The 16,948-nt window shown below is 37.0% G+C and overlaps 1 long non-coding RNA gene across 1 annotated transcript in view; it reads left to right on the forward strand.

Moving 5' to 3' along the window:
• The window catches only part of Gm33811, a 141,972-nt gene that overhangs the window by 110,588 nt on the left and 14,436 nt on the right, over positions 1–16,948 (forward strand). The gene's annotated exons all lie outside the window — the stretch shown is intronic.

Consider the following 16,948-nt stretch of genomic DNA (forward strand, 5'->3'; position numbering starts at 1 on the left):
GTAGAAATATAGTGATGTTTCATAATAAATTAATGTATATATGGTGTCTTTCTTTGAAGTGTGAAGTTTAATTTTCAACACTAATTTTTAAAAGAGGAAAATAACAATTTTTTACAAGCTCAAAATACCCTTAGATAACTTAAGCTATCTCCAGGTGGAAACAATGGATTACTTAAGAACTGTTTGGTTTTTCATTGGGATATCTAGAAAAGTTAATATCTTTTTGGTGTATTAAGTGTATCCATGGAGGTATAAAGACAGCAGAAGTCCCTTGCCTTTCCTTTTCTGAACTGTGCCTTGTTCCCTATACCAGCACTAGCTCTGGTCTAAAATGCCTCTTTAGAGTAAAAATTTTCTCATTTGTGTTTCTTCATCTCATCTACAATTTCCTCCAAATAAAACCTTCACAACATACCACAATTGCATGTCAGATACAAAAGCCCTGGGGTGACATTTCCTGACAAGTCTTCCAATGGATTTTCCATACACACACATGAATAGGCACCAGTCCCTCAGCCCTAGTGAAACCTCTAGATGCACTTCACTTTCCTATATGCTAGTCCCCCACCTCAATCCATGACAATTTCCCTTCACTCAAATGAGTATTTTATTTTTAAGAACTAAACACTAATTGACTTTGCTTTCAACTTTGGATTCCCATAAACATGCTACTCAATCTTTTGTAGTTCACCATCTTTCATTGCATCCTCATCTGATGATCTCTGTCCATCCTTTAGAACTACTTCAAATATGCCTTCTCTCCTGTGAGACCTGCTTACCCTCTACAGTGAGTCAAGTACTTCTGGTGCTTTGCACATAGTGATCAGAAGACCACCATGGGCAGCTTATGTGTAGGTCTTTCTACTTTGCAAACAGCTTCCCAAATCAGTACGAGGTCTTGGCCAACACAAGCACTCATCTTTTTTGAGTTAATTGATGCATAGGGCACATGGAAATTTGGTACATGTGGAGAAATATTTGGTTGTGGTATAATGATAATGTCAGTGATGGTGATTTATATATAATTCATTACCATCTAAGATGTACCAAGGAATATCTTCTGAACTTTGTCAAAATTTCCATGTCCATATAACCTCAGGCAAGTGTGTTATTTAACATAAAAATTTTGAAGAGATGGAGCCAAAAATCTTAGGTGGGGGATTGTTAAGACTGAAGAAGCCTGGAAGTGGTGGCACATGCCTTTATACCAGCACTTGGGAGGCAAAGGCAGGTGGATTTCTGAGTTCAAGTCCAGCTTGGTCTAGAGAGTGAGTTCCAGGACAGCCAGGGCTACACAGAGAAACTCTGTCTTGAACACCCCCCCCCACACACACACAAAAAAAAGAGACTGAAGAATTTGGGGATCACAGAGGCAAAGTACCTACTGAAGATCTGACAGTTAATTACTTACATAGATGGAATTTAGGAAGAAGTTACATAGACTGTAGAATCCATGAGCCACAGCTAAAATGCCTCTTCCCATATCCTATCCTGAGTAGGAGATGTCGCTACTCTCCTTACGGTTTCATTTACTTAGTGCTTCTCAGAAAAATTCCTAAAGTAACAACTCTACTTTTCACTGGTCAGGATTACAAAGGCATGGCCCAAAAGTAGCAAAGGTTGAGACAGGATGATAGCCAGCCATCTTCTGGCATGATCACCATCATTATCTTTCAAGGTACTGAACAGTCTCCTTAAACTACTCTACATCTGTGTGAACCATGTCTGGACACACCCTCTGCCTCCAACTGCCTTCTCATTAGAATTCTGTCCCCAGGATCCACAAGGGAAATGTGAAGTTGCTACTGCCCATAGCTAGCATTCATGAGAAGAACAAATCCCCTACATCATAGGAAAAGACAGGAGCTAAAAGATGTTTATGCCTATCTCTCTCCTTTGTCTACCAAGCATTTCTATCTCACGTGCTTTTCTCTAGCACTACAATGAGAGTCCTCCTTGTATGCTTGGCTACGAAGAAGGATGAAGAACATTCTGAAGTCATTTCCTAAAATATGCATTGCATTTAGTTCTCTTTCTACTATCAGATATATGCAAGGTGAAGTTTAATACATTTATATTCCCTCTCCAGTCACATTTTGCCATCTGTGGTGCATTCAACAGGCCCAGAGAGGCCCACATCTATAATGGCTGTGCTTTAATATTCTGGATGCTACTATAGATACCGATAGACTTGGATAGAAACCAAAGCCTAGGGAAATAAGGGGTAAATTCAGCTTAGCTCCATTTCTTTAGATTATTTGCCTGGAGTAGAACATCCTAAAGTTTGCAGATTTCTATGTGACATTTTTTTAAATAGCTCTAGATGTACAGCCAGAAACTCTTTTAAAAAAAGAAAAGAAAAATAACGTCAAAGGTGACTCAGCCTAGCTGAAGCAAAAAAAGTTTAATTCAGAACATAATTTGCTTTCTTTTATTTGCACACTGCAGTTCTGGGGAATAAAAGCCATTATAGAATCAAAGGACAATTTGCTTTTTTGTTGTTGTTGTTCTGCACTGAATTTTTAAAGGCTTTAAAAAAAATAGCATAAACAGATAAATGATACCAGATTTGGTGCAGCTTAAAACTAAGTACCTTGAGCTCCTTCTCGTAATAAACAGAAGGAGTCTTGGCTCTCTGCTCCAAGCACAGGGTTGTGTGAGCTCAGTAAGACTGATTCTCCTCCTAGCCCCCAAAAGAAAAAAAGGTGAACCGAGGCATTGACAATGATTCTCAGGGAGATGGGGGTGTTAAAAGATGTTTAATTATGCATGTTCCAATCTTTTTGTTCTTTTATGAAAATTGTCTTTCACTATCTGTGTTAGCCTGTTAGCTCTGTTTCTGTCTTTGTCTCTCTCTGCCTCTGTCTCTCTGTGTCTGTGTCTGTGTTGTGTGTGTCTCTCTGTGTATGTGTATGTGTGTGTGTGTAAAATTGAGTGTATATTTATTTGTGTTTGTGAATGAGTGTGTGTGTTTCAAGTTTTAAGCCTCTCAGGAAAATCCTCAGTCCTTCCTAGTGGAGGAATATTGCAATAAGAAAAATCAGGGGAACATTGATCTATGCTTATGGAAAATAAAACAGAAAATTGAATAGGATAAAGGTAGTAAGGATTCAGATAAAATGAGCTTCTGTAAGATTTTCTGAGAATAGATTATAAAGTGTGGATGAAAAGGTTTGGGGGCAGTGGCAGAGTGTGAAGACATTGATATGAATTATGTATTAAATTCTGTGGCCCATCTTCAAGAAATGTCAGCAAAGTATGGGATTGGTTTTAATTACTTTTTGATTGTTGAGCTATTTCTCAAATGTGACATTGCACAGCAATGCCCTAGCTTATAACAGGAAAGAAAGGGATTACATATCAGAATGGAGAAAACAATTTCTCTTTTTAAGGAGTTTCTCATGTTGTGTGTGTATCCTTACAGTCCCTGTAAAGCCCTGGAAATATAGTTCCCTGGAGAATGTTGACCTGAGTGCAGAGAGAATGAGTGGATGGTTCTCTGTGCCAGACATTTGTTTCCACAATACTAATCAAGATTTTACTTCTGACAACTGAAGAGCAGGATTTATCCTTGCTTCTGCTGTCATCAGAGACAAAGGACAAGACTAATTATGATATAGTATCTACTAAAGCGCAGCTACAAAGTGAGTAAAAATAGATTGTAGGATCAGAAATGACCCACGATGCTCATAACCTGGGTAGGAAGTTACAAGTATATGAAGGGGAAAACCAGGGCCTAAGAGCAAGAGCAGTCAAGAAGTCACTCTTGGTGGAGAACTTATGTGCTGGCTTCCTATGCTCATGCTAGGTAAGGAGAATGTTCCAAATTAGAGGCTTTGAACTAGTTGTAGGGACAGTCCTATCTGAGGAGGAGACTGGAATCTGATTCCTGGTGGGAGAACCACAATTTCTTATTGCACTTGGAACAGCAGATCGTGTAGTTCACTCTGAGGATAATATAAGGTTCCACACCAGAAGGGTACATGGGACAAGCATGACAAAGCCAAAAGTCTTTTATCTCCTCTATATTTAGGAAGACTTATACCTGCATCATTTTATCAAAGCTGAAATCTGGAAATACGTTTGTCTTCCATTTTGCCTGTTTCTAGGGATATACTTGGAAACAGATTTTGCTATACAGACATTACTCAAATTCCCTGAGATCTTAGAAGCATTCAAAATCAAAAGGCTAAGTCTCACTGATAAGGTTCAAGAAAGTTTTTTTTCCTTCTTTAGAGGAACACCAGTGCAAATTTATGCTATTTAACAAAATTGGTGTTGTAATGGCCTAGAGTGCATGCTAAAGATAGGACCCAGGAAGAGAACCACTTTAGTCCAAGCTTGTAGTTGAGCTGCCATGGCAAAACAGGCTTTCTTATTCTTAATACTTACGTCACAAGGCAAATAACAAATAACACTTTAACTCAGAATAATTAGCTAACTAAATTTATCAGCACTCAGAACACACAGCAATGCCTTTACTTCCCTTCCTTATTTTATTCATTTTTCCTTAGAAGCAATGCTATTTCTATTACTTCTGCAGGCCCTCCTGCAACCCACCATTTTCCTGTGTTAGAAAAGACCAGTGCCCTCCCCACCTTGAGTGATCCATATTACCTAAAGTCACATATTGATTGGTAGCTATAACCAAATTTATGACTCAAAGACTTTGGAATTATGGAGCTATGTTTAGCCTCAAACCCATGCTAAATTACTTCAAAGGCCTGCTTATATTCTTGTATTTTCCAGCAAATGCACTAGTAAACCACAGAATTGAATTCTTTAATTTATAACTAAGTGCATATAATTGTTCAAACATCTGGTTTACAAATAACAAAATTATTCAATTTACTTCTCTGGAACAGTTCAAGTACTAATCATCATATTTTCTAATATTTTCCTGTTTGCACTTAGTCAAACAAATTAGGTTCTTGTATTTTAAACAATCAAATGCACTACCAATATCCCAGAGGTTTGATTTTGATCTATAATTTCTTACCCATTTCTGATATTTTGAAACATACTTTCATCTGAAGTTTTTGGGGTTTTTTTCCACGTTGATTTCCCCTAAGTAATTTGTTCCATTCTATTGTGTTCACCTCAGGATAAAAACTAGTGTCCAGGAACACTGTGTGAGAATATGTATAGTTCACTCACTGAGATTTCCATAGATTGTCAATTGCAAGATTATTCTAGCATCTCAAATTGTGATAAATGGCTATCCACCACTATATTTGTTTTTTCTCTATGTGTTTGCCTTTTCATTATGTTTGTGATTTCAAGGTCAGAACATAGCTGTCACAGCTTCTTGTGTGTCTTATTAACCAGATACCACCCATGGTGGAGGAGGAAACTAAAAAAGACATCTCCCTTCTTTAACTCTTTTCTTAATTAGGAATACTAACGCCAAGATGCCATCAACTGGCATTCTTTTTAGAGAAAGTATCCCAGAAGAAACCTACTAAAATTCCCGCACCCAAAAAATAAAGAAAAACACAGTATTTGCCTAGCCTAGCCTTGAAATATGTCCTACATTAGCAACTTCCAATGTTGATTCCATTAGAGAGAAAGGTATATGAGACCATGGAGCCAATTATAAAACTACATGATTAGCAAGCAGTCAAGCCCTGTTTTTTATTATTCATTATCCTTTCAATATTCATGTATCTGAACTGGAAGTCAACTTAAAACCAATAAATTGTTCTTTGAAAACAATACCATAACCTTCTTTTCTTTTTCCAAAATGAGAAACACCTTTTGCATTGACTATAATATTTATGTATTGCACTAAGTATACATATTTAAATGATTATGGGAATTCAAAACCATATAAAATAGTGTATTTTCATTCATGCATTTATTCGACAGTTACTTAATAATTACTATATCCAAGGCTCTGTTTTAGTTACTGAATGTTTATCAGGGAAAAAAAGCAAAGCAAAATGAAAATCGACAAGAAGGCCTGCCCAAGAGATTCTAGCAGTTACCAGTAGCTGATGCTCCCCCCTCCTTTGCTGGAGAAACACACTTCCTATATTGACTTAGTTATACAATTTGTTTTAGATAATGAAATGGTAGTGATTATGATAAGTGTTATTTCCAAGTAGAAGCTTCTGTTCTCTTCTGTCCAGACAAAAACAATTCAGCTTGGAGTACCCAGAATAACACAAGTCACTGAAGAGCCTTAGCCAATTCATGGAAATAAGATAGTTTGTGAGTAACTGATTGAAGTTATTTCTTACCATAGCACGGCAAGCTAAATAAACTCATTTTGTAAATAGTATACTCAGTACAAAGACACTGTGTACTCTTGGAAAAGCACAATAACAGAGTAGAACATGCAGGACAGTAGGGAAGGCTGTGTATCATCAAGTGCAAGCATTGCCTAGGACCATGAGGGTAGACCCCAGTGGGAAAATGAGATTGTAGGTGCATTCTGAAGAATGGCAGGAGATTTACCATGAGGATGGATAAGCTAGATGCAAGGCCCACAGATGAGAAGCTACTTAGAGACTTTGGCAAAAATCAATGAGTTTCCTTTAGCTACAGGAAGATAGCTAGGTTCTAAGGGATAAAGGGCAATACAGCATTAAGCCCGGGGGCAAGTCATGGAGACATTGCAGAGTTTCTCACAAAGGAATGAAAAACAATATCTTAAAGTATCATTTTTGCAGCCATGATCAGTGTTATTAAGGAGGAAAGGTAACTCAGGGGGACTAGTAAGGTGATTCCTGGAAAAATTGAGACAGCAGTATTACTTAAACCAAAGATAAGTGATGGACTCACCAAATACTCTGAACTGCTGCATTTCTGTTTAAGATATGCAAAGGCTATGCATTGACATGTAGAGTATGATATGAGGAAAAAGAAAACACTGTCCTGAGAAACTGGGATAGGCTCTGTGACCAGCACAGCATTTGTGCTTGCTTTTGTCCTGATTAGAAATAGGTCTGGCTATGTAGGCCAATCTGGACTTCAATTCACAACTGTACCTCCTCAGCTCTCTGGAAGGCAGGATCCCACATGTGCACCACCACTTCCAGATCAGTATTTGTAATTTCTAGTGATAGGAGAAGCATTCAGCATTTGTACAATTGCTGACCACTTAGTGTTACAACCAGCGATACCCATTGGGTCTATGAAGCACAAAGTGCTTCCATATCACTAGCAGCAATGAACCATGGCCAGAGTAGCTCATGAAATCTGAGTGGTTTTATCATGAAATTAGATATTGATGTCTCATATTCTAAAGCCAGGACCAGTGTCTCATTCTCTTCCTACTGCCCGCCAATCCTGATGTAGAACTGTCTGCTATTTCTCCAGGGTCATGTCTGCCTGTGTGCCATGATGGTTTCCTCCATGATGATGATATGATGCACTAAACCTCTGAACTGGAAGCCATCCTAAATCAAATGTTTTCTAATAAAAATTGTAATGGTCATGATGTCTCTTCACAGCAAGAGAAACCATGACTAAGATAGATGTTGATGTTTATGAGCATGATCTTTACTCTGGATATGTTATCCAAACTGTTGACATTCTGTTGGGATACAAATCTAATGCTTCTGAGAGATTTTTCTCAATTTTCTGGAATAAACTCTACCTTCTCTGTTTCTTCCATATTAGATGCTGTCTCAAGAAGAACAGGTTATTTTTAAGATAAAATGGTGTGAGTGTTTAAGACTCTAATCAAGTAAACCAGCACCTTTGCTATTTTAGATATTATATGTCATATGTTATGACACATAAATTTGAAATAGTGGTGTCATTTTCTTGATGTTCTTACATACTGTGTTTTCAGATAACTGAACAAATAACCCCCAAATAAATTTAGGCTTAATCCTTTTGGGGAAGAAATTGTAGCACTAAGTTTTCATTACATAGAGATGTTAATATATATATGGAATACACACAAAATCTTGTTACATTCATGATCCTGGTAGTCTTAATGTTCTTATAAGGTAAAAGAATAAGAGACAATGATACAATGAAATGGCATGCTCATCTTCTAATTCAAGGTTTTTCTTTCTGGTTTTGTTGCTGCTATTTTTGTACTTGTTTTGTTGTATAGTAGTTCAGGAATATTCTGAATAAATGACTTTAATATGATATTGATACCAAGTAGAAAATCAATCTGCTTGGTAATGATTTTACTATTTTATTCTTACAGAATTATCTTTGATGCTTTAAATTTAAAGTTTTATTTTTCATCAGTTTTATATTGTATTTTTATACGATCTACTCCTTGCTCTTCCCTCTTCAACTCTTTCTGTATCCTCAGACTCTCTCTCAAATTCATGGCCTCTTATTTTTAATTATTATTGTTTTGGGCTTTTGTTTTGGTTATACACACACACATACACAAACATACACATACACACATAATTAATGTATTAATGTCTATTTAGTATTGCTATTTAGTATATGTGTTAAGGCTGACCACTTGTGAGTGCATGATTCTCCCTCTCAAGCAGCCATTAATTTCTTTTACTGTTTCCTGTAAGGCTGGAGCCTTGTGAAATTTTCTTTGTATTGTTGGCATGTCAATTATTGCTGTCATTATGCGGGTCTTGTTTAGGAGACTGTGTTGTTGAGAGTTTATGGTGTCAAAATTTGTCATATATTGAGAACATAATCAATTCAGTATCATTGCTTCCTATCCACCTGGCTCTTAACAATTTTCCAACCACTCTTCTATGGTTTTCCTTGAGTCAGTTGGAGCTGGGCACCTTAGTGTCCCTTATTTTCTTCATTCTCTTATCAAGTATAGATCTCTGTAATTGTCTTTATCTGTTGAAAAACTATTTCTTTGATGGGACATGAGTGCTACAATTTTTTTTGGACATAAGGATACACCAAGTCATGGGTAGTTGACTAGGTTTATAGTACCAGACACAAATTCCCTTGTATGGGGTAGGCTTTTAGTCAAATTAGGCAGCTGCTGGCTATTCCCAAGATAAAAGGACCATTGTTGCACTACTGATTATATCTTGCCAAGCTGGTCATTTGGAGACTTTACAGCTGGCTTAGGACTTTTCATTTTATTCCTTGGCAGTTTGCATGGCATCATCAGATACTATGAAAGGCAGTCCTCAAGGAGGCATCTTGCAGGTCAATTCCAGCTCCATTCTTCCAAGTCTTTGGTCTGAAAAAGCAAAAGATATTTTCAAGGATAGCTACTTACATTCAATTCTGTCTGACAACCAAGGGCAAGGGCAGTAGTTTATATTGGTGGGAGAGTTTCTTGGACTTCCTGATCAATAACCTGAAGAAACGTTTCTCATGCCTAGAACTAGGATTATGCTAGTAGATTGTTTTTGGAGAGGCATTATCACCATGTGTGATGCAACTCCATTTAAACACACATATGTAGATGCATACATATGCTGTGCCAGTGGAATGTGCAAAGCGCTATGATTTCACACCCAAATGTTCTGAGATAAATGACACATATTCAGAGAAGATGATTTTTACAAGTTTCCCCTGTAAATTTTTCAGATTGGAGATGAAAAGAAAGAGATGTGACACATTTGAAAACAAACCATACATATAATATACAAGAGAAGTCATAATTGAAACATCATCTAGCAAAGCATCTTCTGAGCTGAGAGTTATGATGCTTGTGGACACAGTATTTTTCTCCTTTAAAATATATTGCCATATATAAAGAACAAGACAGCAATTCAAACTTTCTCTCTGTAAGGCTTAGTTTAGGGATGATTGTTTTACTTCAGAATGCTTTGTAACTTGTAGTTTGGCATAACGGTTTTCAATTCAGAATGGGTGTCAACTTATGTATGATTGTTTGGCTTAGCACATCACAACTGTACTCACTCATAGGTTACAGTGTGGCATTCTAATAATACATGTACAAAATGTGTAATGATCTGATGAAGTTAATTAGGATTTTTATCAGGTCGAATGTGTCTCTGCTGGGAAGCTTTGAGGCCCCCTCTGTTAGCTGTGTTGGAGTGTACATTAAACAGTTGTCCAACAGTTGTATGAAGCTGTAGAATTCCAGGAGCTACTCTTCCAGTCCAACTGAAGCTGTGTACCTGATATCTTCCCTCTCATTTCCCTCTGCTGCTAAACGTTTCTGGGACCTTGCTAGCTACAACTCTATTTTAACTTTCTGTTTAAAAGGTTTTGTCTTCCATATATAAGGAAAACTTAACCATTATTTTTTTCTTTATCTGAGGTTGCTGTTCTTTAGTTCCATTCATATTGCTCTGAGTAATAGAATTTCTTTCTTTTTGTGGCTGAATAATACTCCATTGCATTTATGCACCATATTTCTTTAACCACTCTTAGGTATCTAAATTGATCTCCATACTATAGGCATCTATGAATAGCAGTGTAATACATGCAAAAATGTTATATTCCAAGCTCCTTTCATTGAAAGGAAATAGGGATTGCCCATGAAATTGGAAGTGAAATGAATGGATGGATCATGGAGTCGTTTCACTTCCAGGTTTCAGAGAACCCTTCATACTTTCTCCCCATAAAACTATACTAGTTTATACTTCTATCAGCAGTGTGTGAGAATACGTTTTCTGAAACCTTTCCAGCATTTGTTTAGACTGCCTGTTTGTTAATAGCCACCCACATATGGTAAGTCACAGTGTGGGTTTCATTTATATTTCCCTAATACCAGTGCTCTTAAACATTTTCTAGTGTTCTGTTTGAGTATCTCTCTATATTTTATGTTTTTGGTAAAGGTCTATTTTGGTCATTTTAAGATTTAAAAATTAAATTATGAAAATTTGTATGATATTGATTTGTTTACTGCTGAGTTGTTGAAACCCATATGTATTCTAAAGACTAATCTCTTGTCTGCCAGATGAGTTGTTTGCAAATATAGTCTTCCATTTGGTCAGTTTGCCTCTCCATCCTGTTTATATTTTTTCCTAGACAGATACTTTATTTGATATATTCTTGTCAATCTGTACAATGCTTTAGTGTCAGATCTAAAAATGTCCAGAAATATATCTCCAGTCTTATCCCAGGAGTTTCATATTCTCTGTTCTTCCATGTATGTCTTTGATTCATTTTCATTTAATTTTGACACAGTGTCAGAAAAAGATATCCAGTTCTGTCTTCTGCATCAGACCATCCAAATTTTATAAGGGCAGTGGCCAGAGGCTTTCCTATTCTAGTGCATGCTCTGCTCTCAGTTGTCCAGGTCTGCTGATTGGGGATTCTCTATTCTTTCCCATTGTCCTGTTTTATGGTGATGGCATGCTTATTTAAAGCTATACCTTTGTGTAAGATTGCCTCCAGCTTCATTTTTCCTCTTCAGGATTTCTTGAATTATTTTGTAGATTTTATGTCTCTAAACAGTTTCAATGAGTATGTGTGTGTGTGTATATATATATATATATATATGTGTGTGTGTGTGTGTGTGTGTGTGTGTGTGTATATGTGTGTGTGTGTGTGTGTGTGTGTGTGTTTGTTTATATATATATATGGTTTTTCAAGACAGGGCTTTTCTGTATATCCCTGGCTGTCCTAAAACTCACTCTGCATACCAGGCTAGCCTTGAACTCAGAAATATACCTGCCCCCACCTCCCAAGTGCTGGGATTAAAAGCATATGCCACCACTGCCATCCTTGTAATTTATATTTTTTTTGTGTCTATTTGGTTTTTACTTCTGCTAATAAAGGAATTTCCACTTGGGTAGGGATTGCACTGGATAGACAGATAACTTTGCCTACTAACAAGACATATTTTTGAAGCTGATAACATTTGACTTGGAGTGATGGTTTGAGCTTAGAAGAGATCCTTGGCCTTCTACAGTGGACCTGAGCTCAATTCTCAGCCTCCAGACGGCAGCTTACAACCATCTGGATCTCCAGTCAGAGGGCGTCTTATATGATTTTCTGGCCTCCATTGGTACAGGACATGCAAGTAGTGCACAGAGATACATGCAAGCAAAGCAGACAAATATACAAGAGAAATAAATATCTTATAAAAAGTTAAGAAAAATATTTAAGAAATCTTTTACCAACTATTTTCTATATAACCCCACCATTACTACTTCTCAGTGTGTCTTTGTTTGGACGATGAATTTCACTGCACTCTAATTGAAGGTAGCACCAGAATTTTGCCAGGAACACTAGGTAAATTGTGTAAGGGGGCCTCTTGAAGTCAGCACAGACCACACCAGACAGTACTTTTTTAATCACAAAGCAGATTTATTACCCAGGAGGGACAATGGAGGGGTTGCCTCTAGATCAGTCAAAGAAAGACAGGGGTGTTTTTGTAGGAGTGGGTTTTTAAGGAGAAAAGGGGAAGTCTGTGTGAGGATAAGTTGGTAAATTCTGATTGGACATGCTAGTCAAATAATGAATTTTAATTGTTGTGCCTCATTGTTTTGATAGCTCAACCTTGATGTTCAGTCTCAGGAATGAGTCATTAGCCAAATAGGGAAATAGACCTTGGGAGCTAGCTTTAGGAATGTAATGTGACAGTTTAGCAAGGTGCCATTTTTTCCATACTTGGGCCTGTTAGAGAGCCCTCAAGTAGATTTGTTATTAGTTGAAATGCAGAAAATTCTGAATGAGGTAGGTTTCAAGGTAGGAGAGATGAGAGGTGCAGATTGAATATATCTGCTTCAGTATATATCAGGAAATTATAAACTGCATATACAAATGTAGTCCTAATAATACATAATGGTAAAGGGTAAACTTGGGAACATGATTGTAATACATCTTGGATGTTTCTCTGTTAATGACAAGAACCAAAGATTCATGTTATCTCAGTTTTGCTTGTGTTCATGTAATGTGGCTTTCCATTCCTTCCATCAGGGGTGAATCTGTTTTCTGTCTGTGAATGGGATTTACTTGATTAACAGATTGTGACAGATGACATGGTGGATTTCTAAAGGAATATCTGTACATTCCCTTCTTCTTTGAAACAATATTTTTTAAATATCATTTTCTGTGTATAAACGTTTTACCAGTATGTATGTGTATCCAGGTACATGCCTGTTGCATATAGAGGTGAGAAGAGGATCCCCTGGAACTGTACTTTCAGATGGTTGTGAGCATCCATGTGGGTGCTGAGAACTGAACCAGGTCCTCTGCAAACAAAAAACTCAAACAAACAAAACAACAACAAAACCAACAACAACAAATGGCTTAACCACTTACTCATCTTCCTATTTGTCTCTCTTATACTCTTTCAAAGACTTTCAAAGAGTCGTTCTAAAAATGAGCAAGAAAATCAACACACTGCAACAGACAACCATGTATAAGTTGTCTAGGATCTACAAGCCTGCAATTTTATTTAATGAAGTTTCAAATATTACTCATGTAGTACCAGGAGAGGACCCATATTGGCATTACACACAACCATGAGTTAGGAAAAAAGTACTGTTTTATACAACCATGTTTTGGAGATCTCTGTTACACAGCATTAAAAATTGATGAGTATTTCAACAACAATATTGATTACAATTAGCAGCTCTTAATATGCATGGAATAGTGAGCTTAGAAACTAACCCTTATGGGTACTGCAATGCTAATTATGCCATAGCCAATATCCATATAATATTTATTTACTAACTTAGCCTGGAGGTTAAACTACAATCTAGCTATACTGTTGGAGTATATTAAAATACTCCAAAAATTTAAAACAATGTGATAACTTGCCAAGGTGAAATGATCATGTTTCTATGTCATTTAACTCACAAGTCCTAACATTATCATTCCATGTTTTAAAATGTGGAAATTTTAAGTCCCGTGCCTCTTCTCCCTCATTATCATCATCATCATCATCATCATCATCATCATCATCATCCATAATGATCAGGTTGAAAACATTAGTCCTAAATGTTCTCCATTTGAGCAAACTTCAAATCCACTCTGAGAGGCATTGGTTACCCTATAATGGTACTGTCATTTATTAGTGTATGAGTGGGTCTATCTTACCTGGTAGGACAGTATTGGCATTCATAGCTCTCACAGTTGGATAAAACTATCAATGTCTTTCTCCATGCTCCCAGTAGTCTCCTAATACCTTCTAGCACTTTGAAAGGTAAGTAGTAGTAATATAGCATCCGATCAATTTTAGCTTGACCAATATACTTTCCAATTAAGATGTATGGTGTCTTCAGCAATAATTTCTTGTCACCTCATTTTGTTGTGTAATTGAGAGGAATGGCATGCATCTGTATTTGGAGGATACAACTATCGATCAGCTAAACTGACTAAGTGCCAACATGCTCTTTCAAAATATTTGTTTATATCCTTATACAAAGGCTACTGTCAGTCTTAATCAAAAACGCCTCTCTTTGCAGTTGGTGGTGGTGAATGAGAACACTTGGCTGCACCAAATGCTAGCAAAGAATGATGACTGAGAAATTTTTCATAAGTACTGCAATTACTGTCCCATCTCAGACTAAAGGTACATTGAAGAAGAGGAAGCAGGAAGAATGTAAGAGCCAGAAGATGGGAAGAAGAGCTGGAGAGAACATGTCTTTTGGTCATGACAACAACTGCAATCACAAACTCAGAATAGCTGTGGTTATTAACACTAGGCTGCATAAGAGTGACCCTGCCAACAGGAAAGTGTAGATGTGGGGAAATCATAAGCCCCCCCCCCACACACACACATACACATTCACATACGCATACGCATACACATACACAAACTGTTCAACTGTTGCCTACTGACTGGCTCTCAGAGCAGGAGTCTTTCTCTTCAGTTGTTTACCAAATGGGGAGCTCAGTAAGCCTCTGTAGATAGTTCTAAACTTGCAGTTACTTATATGGCCTATTGAAATACAATGTACCCCAAAGCAAAACAAACAAACAAACAAAACATTATTGTGGGAAAGAGATTTATAGGGAAAAGAGAGGTTGGCAAGGATAGGACCAGGAAAATATAGGGCTGAGGGAAAATGATCAGAAAATGTATAATAGATGTATTCGTTCTTTCTTGAGGAATTAATTTAAATTAATTAAAAAATCTAAAATAGTTAAATAATCAATAGTATTTAGGTATTTTTCTGTATACATTCACATGACACATATGTGGGCATGTACACAAACACATACACACACACATATAAAAACTAAAAATACTCCATTAGGCAAATAAAAATATAATAAACACAGAGAAAATCCCATTATAAAAGTTTTGTCTAGTGTACAGTGAGGGAAACAGACAACTTAATACATGAATGCAGCTATAGTAGAAGTACGACTTGCTGCAGAAAACATATTACCTAATACTTGAATATCATTTTTGGATTAAAAATTTCCACATGTGAGAGTTGGAGAATATACAAGTTCTAAAGAGCCACTAAAGTCACAGGCTTGAGAAATTCTGAAGGACAATAAGATAGTTATACCTTCCAAGAACTACAACAAACTCTTGTACATTTGGGAGAAGAGACATGGGTAGACAAAGGAAGACTGAGAAAAATATGCCTAGAAATGAGGCTCAAGGGACAAGAAATTTATGTCACCTTATAATCTTGGATGTATAAAGTTTGATATTGTGTGGTCCTGGGATAGAAAGAAGAAAAGAACATATTGAGGAATCAGGAGTAAATGAATAACAGCCAGAATAGTTGCTGGCTAGCAAAATTTGTATATAGAAATCCAGGACAATGAGAGCAATGACCAAAGACAAATGAGTTCACAAGAAAAGCTGTTTATGATCAGACAAAACTCAAACATATTTACTTGGAAAAAAAGAAGCCTAAAGTATTTGGAGAGTTGGAGATATAGAAGAAGACATCCAATCTCCTTTGTGGAGTGAAGCACCATAAATCAGAGAAAGATAGAAGTGAGGTTCACTGAGAGAAGACAACCATCAAGGCATTACACAATGATATCAGAGATGGAGAAATGAAGATAAATGAAATAGAAAGCTTTAATATTATTAAATTAAGGTTTTTACAATAGTAGTTTTCTATTTTATCTTAAAGGAGGAGGCATTGTTATATGCTAAAGGTTAACTAGAAAACTGGCTTAAAGTGAGCCTTAAAATATAGATGGATTACCTAACTCAGGGTTATATCCTCCAGATCCACCCATTTGTCTAAGAAGTTCATAAATACATTGTTTTAATAGCTGCATAGTACTCCATTGTGTAAATATACATCATTATCTGTATCTATTCCTCTGTTGAGAGACATCTGGGTTCTTTCCAGCCTGTGGCTATTATAAATAAGGTTGCTATGAATATATTGGAGCATGTATCCTTATTATATGTTGGAGCATCTTCTGGGTGCATGCCCCAGAGAGGTATCGTTGGATCCTCCAGTAGTACTATGTCCAATTTTCTGAGAAACCACCAAACTGATTTCCAGAGTGGTTGTACCAGCTTGCAATCCCACCAGCAATGGAGGAGTGTTTCTCTTTCTCCTCATCCTCGCCAGCATTTGCTGTCACCTGAGTTTTTTATCTTTAGCCATTCTGATGGGTGTGAGGTGGAATCTCAGGGTTGCTTTGATTTGCATTTCCCTGATGATGAAGGATGTTGAACATTTTTAGGTGCTTCTCAGCCATTTAGTATTCCTCAGTTGAGAATTCTTTGTTTAGCTCTGTACCCCATTTTGTGTGAGGCAAACCAATCACAAAAGAACACACATGGCATGCACTCATTGATAAGTGGATATTAGCCCAGAAACTCGGAATACTCAAGATACAATTCGCAAAACACATGAGACTAAAGAAGAAGAAAGACCAAAGTGTGGATACTTCACTCCTTCTTAAATTGGGGAACAAAATACCCATGGGAGGAGTTACAGAGACAAGGTGTGGAGCAGAGACTGAAGGAATGACCATCCAGAGACTGCCCAACCTGGGGATCCATTCCATATACAACCACCAAACCCAGACACTATTGTGCATGCCAACAAGAGCTTGCTGACAGGAGCCTGATATAGCTGTTTCCTAAGAGGCTCTGCCAGTGCCTGACAAATACAGAAGTGGA

The sequence above is a fragment of the Mus musculus genome, chromosome 12 (genome assembly GCF_000001635.26).
Source record: "Mus musculus strain C57BL/6J chromosome 12, GRCm38.p6 C57BL/6J".
In the NCBI taxonomy this organism is placed as follows: Eukaryota; Metazoa; Chordata; class Mammalia; order Rodentia; family Muridae; genus Mus; species Mus musculus.